This window comes from Neltuma alba, unplaced genomic scaffold (genome assembly GCF_004799145.2).
Source record: "Neltuma alba isolate B1F8T4 unplaced genomic scaffold, ASM479914v2 tig00012932_pilon, whole genome shotgun sequence".
NCBI lineage: Eukaryota > Viridiplantae > Streptophyta > Magnoliopsida > Fabales > Fabaceae > Neltuma > Neltuma alba.
Window position 1 is genome coordinate 683,472 of NW_021637298.1, and position 14,064 is coordinate 697,535.

The window sequence follows — 14,064 nt, forward strand, 5'->3', positions numbered from 1 at the left end:
TCCCGAGTTCATCACCTTCAGACGAACACCCTGCAACCATATGGATTTGTATTATAGCCTTACTTTCCTATTCCCTTGCCTTTGGATATCATGAGAGTTGTCGGAGTCAGGCCTCAACAAATGTTACTTCCCTGAACTGCTGTGTTAAGATAGCTTTTACCTCAGGAAGTTTGGCTTACACTGCACTGATATCGGTGTTGGTTCGTCCTTCTCTCCAGCCACTTGTCTTCCTTGTGTGGTTAATGTTGCTACTCATATATTTTAACCACAAGAAAATCATAGAAATAATCTGCGAAAATATGGTTCCATGTTTCTGTGACCTGTGGAGGAGAATTCAAAGCAGAACATCAAGTTTGTATGAGCAATGGACGAGAAAGGAATGCGGCAGTGTCCCTGCAATTAGCCGGCCACCAGTTTAATTAGATCTTCATGGAGCCTTACGACTTACCATGCAGTATTATTTGCAAGACAATAATTTGTGTTTTTGGTACACATTATGTTTGTCATCGTTAGAGATATCAAACCTAGTTAAGATTTTGTATGAGTTAGTTGATGATCAAAGTGTGTGTATGTATATAGAGGGTATTAGGAAATGTGTTATGCATGTGTGATAATGTAATCCTCGAGGTTGACATATATAAGTCTTCTCTTAAATATCCCCAGGTAAGGTTTGTTGTGTTTACTTTTGATGAACTTGTAGTTTAATTCTTATTGTTTAACAGTCAGATGATGATATTGTGGGAAATATTTTATGCAGATTCATGTGAAAATTAAATTGTCCATCGTGCGGCTCCCTGTCATGTTTTTGTCTCCATCGATGTATGTCTTTTTTTTAAAAAAAAAAAAATTGGCCAATAAATGAATGAATAAAACATAAATGAACAGTGACCCATTGTTATAGTTTATGGGCAACAGATCCTAATAAACCATTTTAATTCCTGGAAAAATCATTCAAAGGCATATAATCGTGGGTTTATACAACAAAGATGTGGAAACAGTAGCTGTGAAAGCATCATATCTCCCAACTGAAGAGAACTATGAGATCAACGGTGCGGAGAGTGAACGGCTGAGATTGTTAGGAGAAGATTTAGAAGAAGCAGGAAGCTTCGACGAGGCTGTCCGTGGCATTGGCTGAAATGGCGTCTTCCATGCAGTCCCATGTCCCTCAGCATCTCGCAATATTGGTAATTAATGCCATCTTTTGATTTGTTGCACTAAGTCAATTAGATTACCTGATTTAGCAAGAAAACTATACATGTAATTATTCTATATATTTCCAACATTTATGCATCGTAAAAAAGTTTATATAAATTTTGAAAAGAGAAATTTATGTGGATTACCCTTTTTTTTTCTAGAGAAAATTTTATATTGATTTTTAAATAAAAAGATACTGCGTGTTTTTAGTAGAATATAAAATTTCTGGATTAATCTTAAGAATAAAAAATTGTATGATTTTAACTAAAGTTAAGAAGGTTTGAATAATTTTTTAATTCATATATTATATAAATGAACACTATCAGATAGACTTTTTTGTTTAATAAATGGGCCCAAGAAAAAATAGCAGGGCAAGTCCTGAGAGTGACCTGTTAAAGTCTGAATAGGCTAGTTGGTGGCCTAACGAAAATGTCTTGTACTGTTCATTAATCTCCTGCCCGCAAAGTAAAGACCAAGGTATCAAGAATTATCAGATCTTCATCAAGCCTTACACCTAATGAGATGTCAACATGTATAGGTCTTTTCTTAAATTCTCAGCCAGGTTTTATTGTTCACTTTTTAATTGGTTTGTAGTCTCATTTGTTCATCATTAATGAGACTTGCATCTTAACAGTCATATGATGATGCTGTGGGATGCTGTGGATCCTGTTTTAATATGCTTGTCGTGAGTTGAGAATAACGAAGATGCCCTCCCATTAGCGTATATTATTGTCCTGGTGAAAGTTTTTGCCACAGTCAAATATTATCCCTTTATTTTATTTTTTAAATTTTCTCTTTCAGTAACAGGGGAAAGGTTTTATGCAGATTTATAAACAAAAATCCTTGTATATGTTTAGCATAAATATTAGAAAACTGTTTATGGTGGTGCTTCTTGTCCTGTTTTGGGGGTATGGATGTATATGTCTTGGCAGTCTGATTAAGGTTAAAAAAACTTTTTGACCAGTAAATCAATGAATAAAATATAAATAAATAATGACCCATAAGTATAGCTGATTGTATCCTAGCAACACCAATTTGGACACGAAGGGGAGTTCATCTCTATCGAAAAAAATTTTCATGACAAGATAACCCGAGAGGTTATAATTCTTTTTTCTTTTCTTTTCTTGTTTTCATTGAATTACACTTCTATACCATGTAACCTCAGCCCCCAAAAATGACACAGCAAAGACAAATGACCACTCACCAATCCCACATCTCGAAAAGCAAAAGATACAACACCCCACATAATTTTTTCCAACCTACACATCTCATGAAGGGGGGCTCGAACTCTCCTAAAAAATTGGAGAAGGATAAGATCATGGATCAAATTATGAATATAACAATGGACAATACACAAACCGACCTAACCTAAACCACAAGACAAGGCCTAAGCAAAATGGCCCCCAAATCCAATGCCCTATCCATTCCTCTATGATGATGATACACGCACCAAATTCAACTCCAGCGGTCTCAAGGCATCTTGCACTATTTCCTGAACTGCTCTGATCTCAACCAGGGACTAGATTTGCAAAGATCAGGAATTCCATTTGGGGCTGATCATACTGGCCGCAAGATTCTCTTGACTTCTACAAACCAAGAGATATTGTCCAACCAGATGCATGCTCACAAGGTTTTCAAATTTGTCTGACAAAGATTGGCACATATGTTCGGATCACACTCTGCATTTGAATTATACTGTACTGTACGTATTTTAGTGATGTCGTTGCTGTGATCTTTGTGTTTAACTCTTGCATGCCACTGGGCCTTCAGTTTATTTGGCCGCTTATTAATTTTTGAGCTTTGGTTTTATGAATTCTTATGGTCCTGCGAGATTTCCTGAATTTTTTTGTATGGCTGATGAAGACATAGCATTTTAGAAACATTATGAATCAAGACTAGAAATATTTTGAATAACACTACGTAGTTATATTTTATACTCCTCCGGTCCTAAATGTAAGACCCTTATACTACTATAGTATAAGAGTCTTACATTTAGGACCTAGTAGTATAAGGGTCTTACATTTAGGACCGGAATACTAATTTGGGGCATACTGAGGAGTAATTGAAAATCCTTATAACCTAACGTATATATTCACAATAATTGGAGGATTTCCTTCGTGTCTATTTCCCTTCATCCTTGATTCCAAAATAATTCAATATAAGACCCATTTTTACAGTGGCTGTCCCAATGATGATCCATCGGAATTATCTTGTCCTCCTCAAATGCATTTGATATATGAAATTGGATGTGGACTGGCGAAATTGTTGGGTTCAAATCCCTAATGTGCCAGGCCCGGCCAATTTATACTTATTCAAACCATTTCAAAAGTATCAAGTTAACATTGAAGTGTCCTGTTTTTGGACTGGGTTGAACTCCGAACCTCTGCCTAAAATTTGTTTACCTCCAAAAAAAAAAGAAGCACGAGGTTAATTCTTAGATCTTTTAAAACAAAAAGTTCAAGAAAATTCTACCCACAAAAGGAAAAAAGGTCTAAGAAAAGAAGGAGCTTATGTAATTGCACCTGCAGGTTGGAGAAGTTTAATTTGGTCAGGAAATAGTGATGACTTAATAGCAAAAGGAAGCCCTGCTACACACAGTAAACTTGATCTTTCAATCAAGTACTGTGTTTCCTAATTACGTCTCGTGGGCCATGCTCATATATTTTTGGCATGCCTTGGGAATATTATCCGTTGGCAATAGACACTAATCTCCACCGAGTATCACCTGTAAATAGGAAAGCCATTTTAACTATAGATTTGCCCTGTATATAGAGATTGAAAATCAAACCTGCTTCTCGTCAACGGGAGCTATCGTATATAAGTTGATGACTTTGACTGGAGTTAAGACCAAATTTACAATTAATGTTATGATTGGTAATTAAAGAAAAATATTATCCATTAGCTGTTGCTACTTATTTCAGATATTAGATTTTGTGTTATAATAAGATAGGTGATGTTATCACATTCAAACTAATTAAAGTTAATATAAACGCAACAAAAGAAATAATAAAAATAGAAAAAAAATTTATTTTGACCTACTTGAATTGGTTTCAAAATCCCATAGAATAATTAATAATAAAGTCACGGCATTATTTGAATGCAGTTTCGTTGAACCTGGCACAGAAATAATATGACAATATTGGAATAAACAGCTAGTTGAGATATTGAAGTCGTAGTCAATTTGGTTAAACATCAATGATGTCCCAGCGATGATTCCTCTTGTTATTGTATCAATGGCGTTTCTCGGTGGAGCCATGATATGAAGTGGCCAGAAGGGGAGATGCAAGATTTCAATCATTTTGTTTTGATATTTGGTTAATGTTGTGGGACATTTCTTTTTTGTTTATTTTCATTTTGATGAGTGGTAATTAATTACCTTTTTATTGTATTATTTATTATTGTTGTGAAATTATAAAACCTTTTTTTTCGTAATTTGAATTATTAACCAAGAATTTCGTAGATTGTCAAATTATATTTACTTCCGTGTTCCAGATAAAAAGAAGCATATTTTGTGAGCAAGGAATTGAAGATGAATGCTCCATTCTGTGGTGAATTAAAAAAATGAATGAATTCTGTTTTCACTGCTTCTTCTGTTTTATTTAATAATCTCGTTAATTTCTCCCCTCGTCCTCATATTTCTCATATTTATTATACTTTGTAGAGTACTCTTTTATTTCTTAATATCATTTTGCCTTATTATCAAAAAGAATGAATGAATTATAATTAAGATCAGAGATGGAGAAGGAAATATGCATGAATAAATCGTTTTAGCAAAAATTACAGAGGAAATATAGAGGAAGATGAAGATCGAACTTAAAAAGGGTCATAGAATTCACCAAAATAAAAAAAAATAAAAAGGGTCATAGAAAAATAAAAAATGAAGAAGCCATAGAGAAAAAGATCACATAACTTCTTCACACCTTCTAGGTGATGCGGACGCTCATAATACAATCCAACTTTGTTCTATTACCTTCTAATGACTTGGGTTTCTTTAATTTCTTGATCAATTCCTTCCCCAGCCATGTTTTCGATTCATCAAGTATAATTCCCCCACACTAAAATACTTAAATGTGGTGTTCCCTCACTTGGGTATTTACTTATGGTATGTGATACTTAATTTCTTTTACTCTCACTTCATATTAGCTTATCATGTGAACTACATGTCAAGTCCCTTCAACCCTTTCCCATAAGTTACAAATATCTCATTGGCTCATTCCTAAAAGTCAATTTAGTCCCTCTTCACTTCCCTTTCTGTGTGAATGTGATTGCAGATTTCGCTTCTTCAGATTTGGCCTCACAGATGGCCTACATGTGTGCTGACAGTGGCAATCTCATGGCGATTGCTCAACAAGTCATCAAGCAAAAGGAGCAACAAGAGCAACAACAGCAGCAGAATCAGCATCAGAGCCATAATCACCACCACCACCACCATCATCAGCAGCAGAGTCAGCAGCAACAGCAACTTCTGGGTATTCATTCAATCGCTCTTCATCCATGGACGAACACTCCTCCTCTGGGTTTTGGCCTCGCCGGAGCTGATTTCTCCGACCCCTTTCAGGTTGGGTCTGGCCCTGACGCCTCTGAGTCCGGTTTTCAGTTTCCTCATCTGGATCCCCATCACTCTACTGGGTTTAGATTTTCTGATTTCGCTGCTGATGCTGGCGGCGGCATTTGTAAAAACAGTTTGGTCTGGAAATGAGCACTGATCAATAGCACTTGACAGAATAAATTACTGATTGTGACATATATTGCCATTATCTTTAAAGTCTTTGTTAGAATTAACCAGCTCTATGTAATTTACTCCCTATTCCTTGTCATTGCGAGGTTCAGAGGTAGAGACGTGAGAGGATGGAGAATAGTGACGGTGTGGGTGGAGGAAGGTGACGGAGCCAGTCCAAAAATGACGGAATGGTGAAGCGAATCCGATTGAAGTGAGTCTCCCCTCCTTAAGTATCGTCCTCCCCCTTCCAAGCTTCTCCCTTAATGAATTGAACTAAACCCCAAATCTGAATCTCCTTATCAAAACGCACCGCATCTACTGATCCTCTTTGGTCATGTTGCAAATTCCATTCTGCAGTTACTTTGGTCCTTGGATATTAATTTCTGAAATCTTCAATAAATCTGTAATAATTCCCATAAAATGATGTAATACCAAATATCCAAAAATAGATAGTAATTAGTGCAATTTAACTCATAAAAGATAATAAAACCCCCAAATAATCACATATAAAACATAGTAAAATATGGGTTTATCACTTCCGCTTCATGCTTCCTTTTGCTTGCTCATTATCATCTATTAGGGTTGGTTAAGGGAGGGTGAGATTTGATAGAATCTCAGTAGCAAATAATTACCCATATGTATGCAAGGCAATTACTTCTTGGATGACATGCTAGGCATTAAAATGACATGCTTTTATGCTTATAAAATGCTATGCTTTCATGCTCAATATTTTATACATGCATGGCCATGAATTCTACAAGAAACAGAGCCACATTTCATCAAGCATATATCAAAGTATCATTAAGCAATATCAATGCATAAGCATCTATCTCAAACACACAAACAGGATAAGTTCGCTACTTTGTAGCTTTAAGTTTCCTCTTGTCCTCTTTGGCTCCATTTTTCTATTTCTCTTTCTTAATGTCTCATGGCCCTAAATACATCAACACGTCATTACCATTTATTCATTAGAGCCATGGTAACCAATAATATCAATACTTTGTTCTCTTTGAACTGTATTAACTTTTAACTTTTGAGCTTGATTTCCAACCTTTCTAAAATTAATTCCACATGCTATTTTCCTATAACTTTTCATGCAAAATTCATTCAAGCTTAAAATGTTAAAATACAAATCCTTCCTTTAGAACTAGCTTTGGCCAAAATACATAGGATTTTAGGGCAAAAATTTTGTTTTCAATTCTAATGCTTTTAAATTTGCTTTCTCACTTGTACTCTAGACAATTTTTTTATTTTAAATAGATTAGAAGCATTAAAATCATTAAAATTCAGCCCTAACTCAAACCTTAAGTCTAGCCAAAAATTACATAACTTAGGAACAGGTGAATTTCTTGCAAACTCAACAAAAACCACTTGAGTTTAGCTCTTTTCTACCTTTTAAGCTTTATTCTAACATCAATTACATATGTTCTTTATTTAATCATTTCATGTAGTATGTCCCTTAGGGTCTCAAGCTCTCAAAATCCAACAAAACCCCTAACCAAGCTCAACAACAACAAAGGGAATAAAAACTATATAAAAAAACATGAGCATACCTTGTCTTGAAGTTTGATCTTGCATAGTTACCCTTGCTCTTTCTTTTCTCTTTCTTCCTCTTCAAGTTTTGGCCTCCACCCTTTTCTCTTATGCTACCTGACAGGTTATGTAAATGGGAGGATAGAGTATTTATAATGTTGAAGTTACTATTTATCTTAGCAATCCAATTTACCTATACCATAATGATTGTCTCTTTCTATTAGTTTACTTGGTGTCATGTGTTCTCCTCTTAATTGGTCTACATGCATGCTACTTACTCTCTTGCCATTGGTCCATATGCATGATGACTCAATCCCCCTATTAATTGTGTCATCGATTACACAATGACTTAGCATCTATAATAATTGCGCTTGATGACTCACACGCTGAGTAAGCTTTCTACCATCTTCTAGTCAATGAGGGGCATCCCCATGGCATCATAAAAGAGGAAAAGAAAGTATTGGGAAGCTTTTTTGATCGGCTTCTACCTATCTTATCTAAATTACCTCTTATTGGTTACTTTTTCTCTCACATGTTTTCTTAAGATATATAGCCAATGTAAATTCTCCACTATGGTGCCATTAAAGAGAGAAAGAGAGGAAAGTAAATAGCTTCTTTGACATGCTATCAAATCTTTCTGGGTCACACAGTAGAGATTTTATTAAATAATTCCATTTCTTCCAAACATGTCTCTTAACAACTTGTACGACTCCATTCATGTCCCTTCATCAAATTTGTGTTAAAATAAGGAGGAAAATTGGGAGAAATTTGTGCTCCCTCGTACCCTTAACTATTCCTCCATTTATTTTATGATTTTACATCATATTAGGTACTTTTTTGGGTCCTGATTTACCTGAGAATCTTGGAACATGTTTTGGCACCCTTTTTTCATCACAATTAGCCTCATCTAACATTATATAACATGCATAGAGAGGAAATGATACTCTTTCCTTTGTTCTTTTATTAAAATATTTAATGATATTTATTTCAGAGCAACTTGACTGAATTCTTTCTACTAGTCCATGATTCTGAGAATTTGTTTGTGGGTGCCAATACTAATTCTTTCATCACAAGAAATTTCTCTAATTTTTCTCAAGTCAAAAGTCAACCCATAGACAGTTTATTTTTGCTTTCCTTGGATAGTATATAAATAGGCTTTAAGTTATGTTAAAGCCAACTTCTTTACTTTCTCGGGATGGAATTATTTTTAAAACCTATGATAATTCCTCAAGTATTTTTTTTTATTTTTTTCCAATTATCTGAGGCCTTCTCATATTTTAAATAATTCAATTTTGTCTAATATACATAATTAGCCAAAACCCTGGGAATTTCATTAATTTGCTCCAGGTGTATTTTCATCATTTTTAACCTGATATAGGCCTTCAAATCTCATTTCCCTTTTTTCTAGAATTTTTATGAAATATTCGGGCTTACTTTCATCACTGCTTAATTTCTAGCCTAAAACTTTTCAAATTTACATTTAGATCTCTCCTTGGGTTTAACCTCAGGAATCCTTGCACCAGTGGCCTAGAATATGTGTTTAGAAGCATTAAAATTAAAAATAAAAATTTTGAATTCTAAGGGTATAAATCTAAGTTCATATATAGATTATACATGAAAAACATATAGAAAAAACATGTGAGAAGTAAGTTAAAGAAGATGATACTAAAATCCTAAGATAAAGGTTAAAGGGTTAGGGTTTTAGGTTTAAGTGTTTAATGGAATTGTTTGAATTGATTGGAATGCCATTGTTATTGTTTGATAGGCATTGACATTGAACAAGAAAAGGCTCAAGGACAAGGAATCAAGGAATCAAGTTTCTTAAGAGGTAGCAATAACTTACAATTTTAATATTGAATTGCATTGGTTGTTTTTGTTATGTTTATATACCATGATATGGTTGAGTTATGGATGACGAAATATGTTTAACTCCTTGCATTGATGCCTTGGTAAATATTTGTAGTTGAGTTTTTGAATGATATATTATGTGCTCTCTTTCCATGGTATGTTAATGGCATGATAATGCATATAAATACATAAGTTTAATGTTTATATATGACATGAACTAACCTTGCATTTTTAATACTATGATTGTTATGCTTTGCTACAAGGATTTCTTTGAAATCTCACCCCCCTTTATATGAAATTGATTAATAGGGGTTGGCTCATCAAGGGATAAGGGATAGAATGTAGATACTTGAAGAGTTATGTTTGAAATATTATGCATTTCACTTGTTATGTAATTATAAGAGTTATGAATTTAGGTAAATGTTATGTTAAATATTTGTATAGATGATGCTTGTACCTCTTGAGAGGTGCTATAGTGTTTGATACTTGCTAGTTTGGATGGCTATGAATGAAGATGGAAGATAAGGATTCAATTTTATAAGTTAAGGTAATTAAAAAGGGTTTTTTTGCCTATAAAACCCTAATTTTTGGCCTATAAATTTTTTAGGCAAATAATGGAATTCGACCATGAAATTTGGTGAGCTTAAAGTTCACTTTCTAAGCTTTAAATGGGGTGATAGATAACTAAATTTAGAGTTGTGTACAAAGGGTTACAAATTTTTGAAGTTATGGTAAAAAGCTGAAAAATTAAAATTGACCAAATTAATAGTGATTTTTATAAGCAAAATAGGGCCCGAATGGAATGAGTAATGGAACAGTGACTATTTTTCCTATGTAGAGGATTGAAAGAACTTCAAATGGAACTTAGAACTACCTTATTTGATTTTTTTGGAATTATTTTGAATTTTCAAAGTTGGTAAAATTTTTAGGGTTATCAAATGAATAGTAACCCGAGAATAAATTTTTCAAAGTGAGGTTTTACCATGTCTAATATCATATAATGTAGTTCCAATTTTGGCTCCATATATGGTCTAAAATTGAGGTGTTACATGTGGTCCCCATTAGAATCCTCCATATCCCTATTTGGATCCTCCATGTTCTTGTTAGGATCCTCCATGTGCTTGTTAAGAAATCAAAGTAAGCTACATAAGTAAATTGCAATAAAATGAATGAAATAAAATATCTAAAAGTAAATGCAAAATTGCATTGTATAATTTTATTGTTAAAGTCATACTTTAGGTGTTACCCCATATGTCTTCTAATGATCATCTCTAGCAATATATTTATCATCATCTACCAATTCTACTTTAAGAACAAGGTCGTGTTTCATCAAGATTCAAGGTTGGATCACTATTCTTTTATATTTTTCACTTTGTAGTATACTAGATACTTTTTTGTTTGTTAGATTGTTGCCATAAAATACTTGTTTTGCTTTACTTGATAAAATAAAGGCCTAATCTTTATCACTAACCTTATGAAGGTCAGCTAAGGTAAATTTAAATTGTTGATATATTTTAATACCATTATTGTTGACCCTCTTACATTTGAAGATTTTAACTTTAAATTTGGTGTAGTTTATCTCCTATATCTCTCCAATAACTCCATAATAAGCCAGGGAAGCCAATTCGAGGGTTTTTTTTTAATCTTTCGAACTAGAGAAATGCTTTACTTTAGCTACCACTATTACTCTACTATTATGCATAGTACTTTTGTCATCTTGAGCTTTTGTTTAGAAGGAATACCTATTTATGTTATATCTACTCCAAGTAATAACCTCAAGATGAGGTCCTAAGCTAACCATTTTGTTGTATCAGAAACACTTGTCTCGCTCAAAATCTTTTCTTTGAACTATGCTATAAATTTCTTATTATGCTTATTAGAAATCTGCATATCACTTTCTTTGGATGCTTATCTTTTAAACTTTTTTTTTTTATAATCATCTAAGTATAACTAAACTTCTTCTGTATTATTGAAGATGTATAATTATGCTTGTAACACTTCTTCACAACACATACTTTTCACTGTAAGCCCTCGTGTTCCCTGCCCATTCAAAATATACACTCTGAATCTATTCCTGGATCTATTCCCCGGAGTACCCTAAAAAAAGGGAACCTTTCCTCTCCCCAGCCATTTCGTCTTAAGAAGATGTGAAAGCGCCTCTCTCTCTATAAGAACGGTGCGTTCCGAGGTGTGAAGTGGGAGAGAAGGGATTTCATAATTGGGGTTTTGAATAAGACGACCTTTTCATTTTTCATTCTTATTACTTTTTCAATACGAGCCATGCACCCAATCAATATACACTCTGATCTAATACGAGCCAACCCACCAGTTGTGGTTTGGCACATAGCAGGCTCAAGGACTGATTGGCCAGTCCTAAAAGGACCGACTTTTGGCAAGCTAATATTTTACCAACCTTGCTTATCATATATAATCAACCATGGGATGTTTTGGTATGTTATATCTGCTCAACAAAAAGGAGCTTGCGTAAATCTAGTACCATGTCCTTAAAAACACTTGTACTCAAACCGGCAGCATCTATGCAAAGGCCACCGTATATATAATTAGACACACACACAGACTCACACCGCATTATTTTGCAGAAGATTTGCCAATGGTAGCCTTAGAGATTAATCATGTAAAAACTACAGACCAAATTCTATTAAGAGGCATATATTCTAACTTGCTGTGAACATGTCCACATTCTCGCTAGCTAGCTTTATGCGGAAGAATTTTGTAAGCCTTATTATAAAGTCTCAAGGAATTACATATATAAGTTTGCCAAAAAAAAAAAAGTCAGTTTAAGCAACTTCTGATTTTTTGCTATGGGTTTTTTTTCCTCTTCTTCATTTAGCTCATGCACTTTGCCTATCTATCTCCCTTCATTTCTTAATTCTAGCTAGCTTTTTTATTTCAAGAAAAGGCATGCTAAACCTACTCCCAATCCCAAAGAGTCGCATCAAATTCTGAACAACATTTCGAATCCTAGCTATAAAGACATACATACTATAAATGGATTTTTCCTTTGAGAAATTGAGGTAAACTCGACACATACATGGTTTTTTCAAAGAGGTGAAAAAAAGTTTTTTCCTTTTTTCAGCCCAAATATGCATTTTATCAACTTGCACCTAATCCCTTTCTCAATCACCACAACCTTCCCCGATGCACCACCTTAATCTCCATGAAACATAACATATTCTGTCACACATCAAAACTACAAGTCACTATCATAATTAAACCCTTTACCCAACTAATCATTCATTTTCCACCTATAAAAACTTTCGTTTTGCAGTTTCATGGAATATGATTCTAGAATTAATTACCTTCTGAATTAATATTCCTTCTTTGGATGCTCCTATTCTTTTGTGAGACCACTTAAAATTTTTCTCACTTGGTCCTCCTGATTTAAGCTTAATTCTCTTTTCAAAATTCAGTTTTTAATACATGGGGTTTATCAATAAATATTTGGAATTATTATAGCCACCTATAAATCCATATTCCTTCCTTTGCTCTATATGCCTAAAAGAAAAGAAAGAAAAGAAGAAAAGGGAGGTGGTGAGTAAGAGTGGAGATGGGGCAATGAGCTGATTCTTGGGAAGACGTTTCACCTCTTCAAAGAGACAGAGTTGGGAATTTAGCTGTTGTGTCAAATTTGAGTGCCCTTAACGCTATATATTCCCATTTTTACAGACACATACCTACGAACTAACCTTACAATTATGTATTCTTCATCTCCAATACATTCTATTCATTCCTTTCTTTTCACATTGCCTTTTGAATTATTTGATCGCATTAATTATTTTATTAATATCTAAAATTGACTACGACTTCAATATCTCAACTAGCTGTTTATTCCAATATTGTCATATTATTTCTGTGCCAGGTTCAACGAAACTGCATTCAAATAATGCCGTGACTTTATTATTAATTATTCTATGGGATTTTGAAACCAATTCAAGTAGGTCAAAATAAATTTTTTTTTTTTTTATTATTTCTTTTGTTGCGTTTATATTAACTTTAATTAGTTTGAATGTGATAACATGATGTTTTTCTTAACTTGAATTACTTGTCATTTATAAATTCATTCAAGTTTAATTTTTTTACTTTGCTTATTTGACTGTGCTAGATTTGAGCATTGTTAAATCCAATTCGAACTCGAGATTTCATATTAAGCGGCCAAAATCTCTTTTACTACGACATCTATTGGTTTATTCAAGTTTGATTTTAATTAGTCACTTAGCTTAATTTGTGATAGATTTTCTTTCAACTTTAATTCTTTTCCCGATTCGTTGGTTCTTTTTCTTGTATGCTTTCATTTTTCAATTTTATGTTTGTGCTGTTTTTGCATTCATCTCTTTACTTTTTTGTATTAATTATTTTATTTTATTTTACTGACCAGTGTGATTTTGCTGAATAGCACGGAGCATACATATACATAAAATAAGAATTTTCTTACAAATTTTACAGCAGCGACTTCTGGTTTAGCTTGAGGCCATAGGCCTAAATTAACATCGAATAAAAGAAATTAAAAAAGAAAACAAGAATAAATTGTTCAGAACTATTAAAGCGGTGCATTAATTAGTAGCTAATAAATTAATTTCGGAAAAAATTGGAAAAAAAAGTCTTCCATTAAAAATTTATTGGTAAGAAAAACATAAATCAGAATATCGATACTTTGTATAAAATTTGTTCAGATTTTTTTCACCAATCAACTTTCTAATAGCTTTCTCTTCATTTTTTTCTTAATTTCATGGTATGAATAACATCATTCA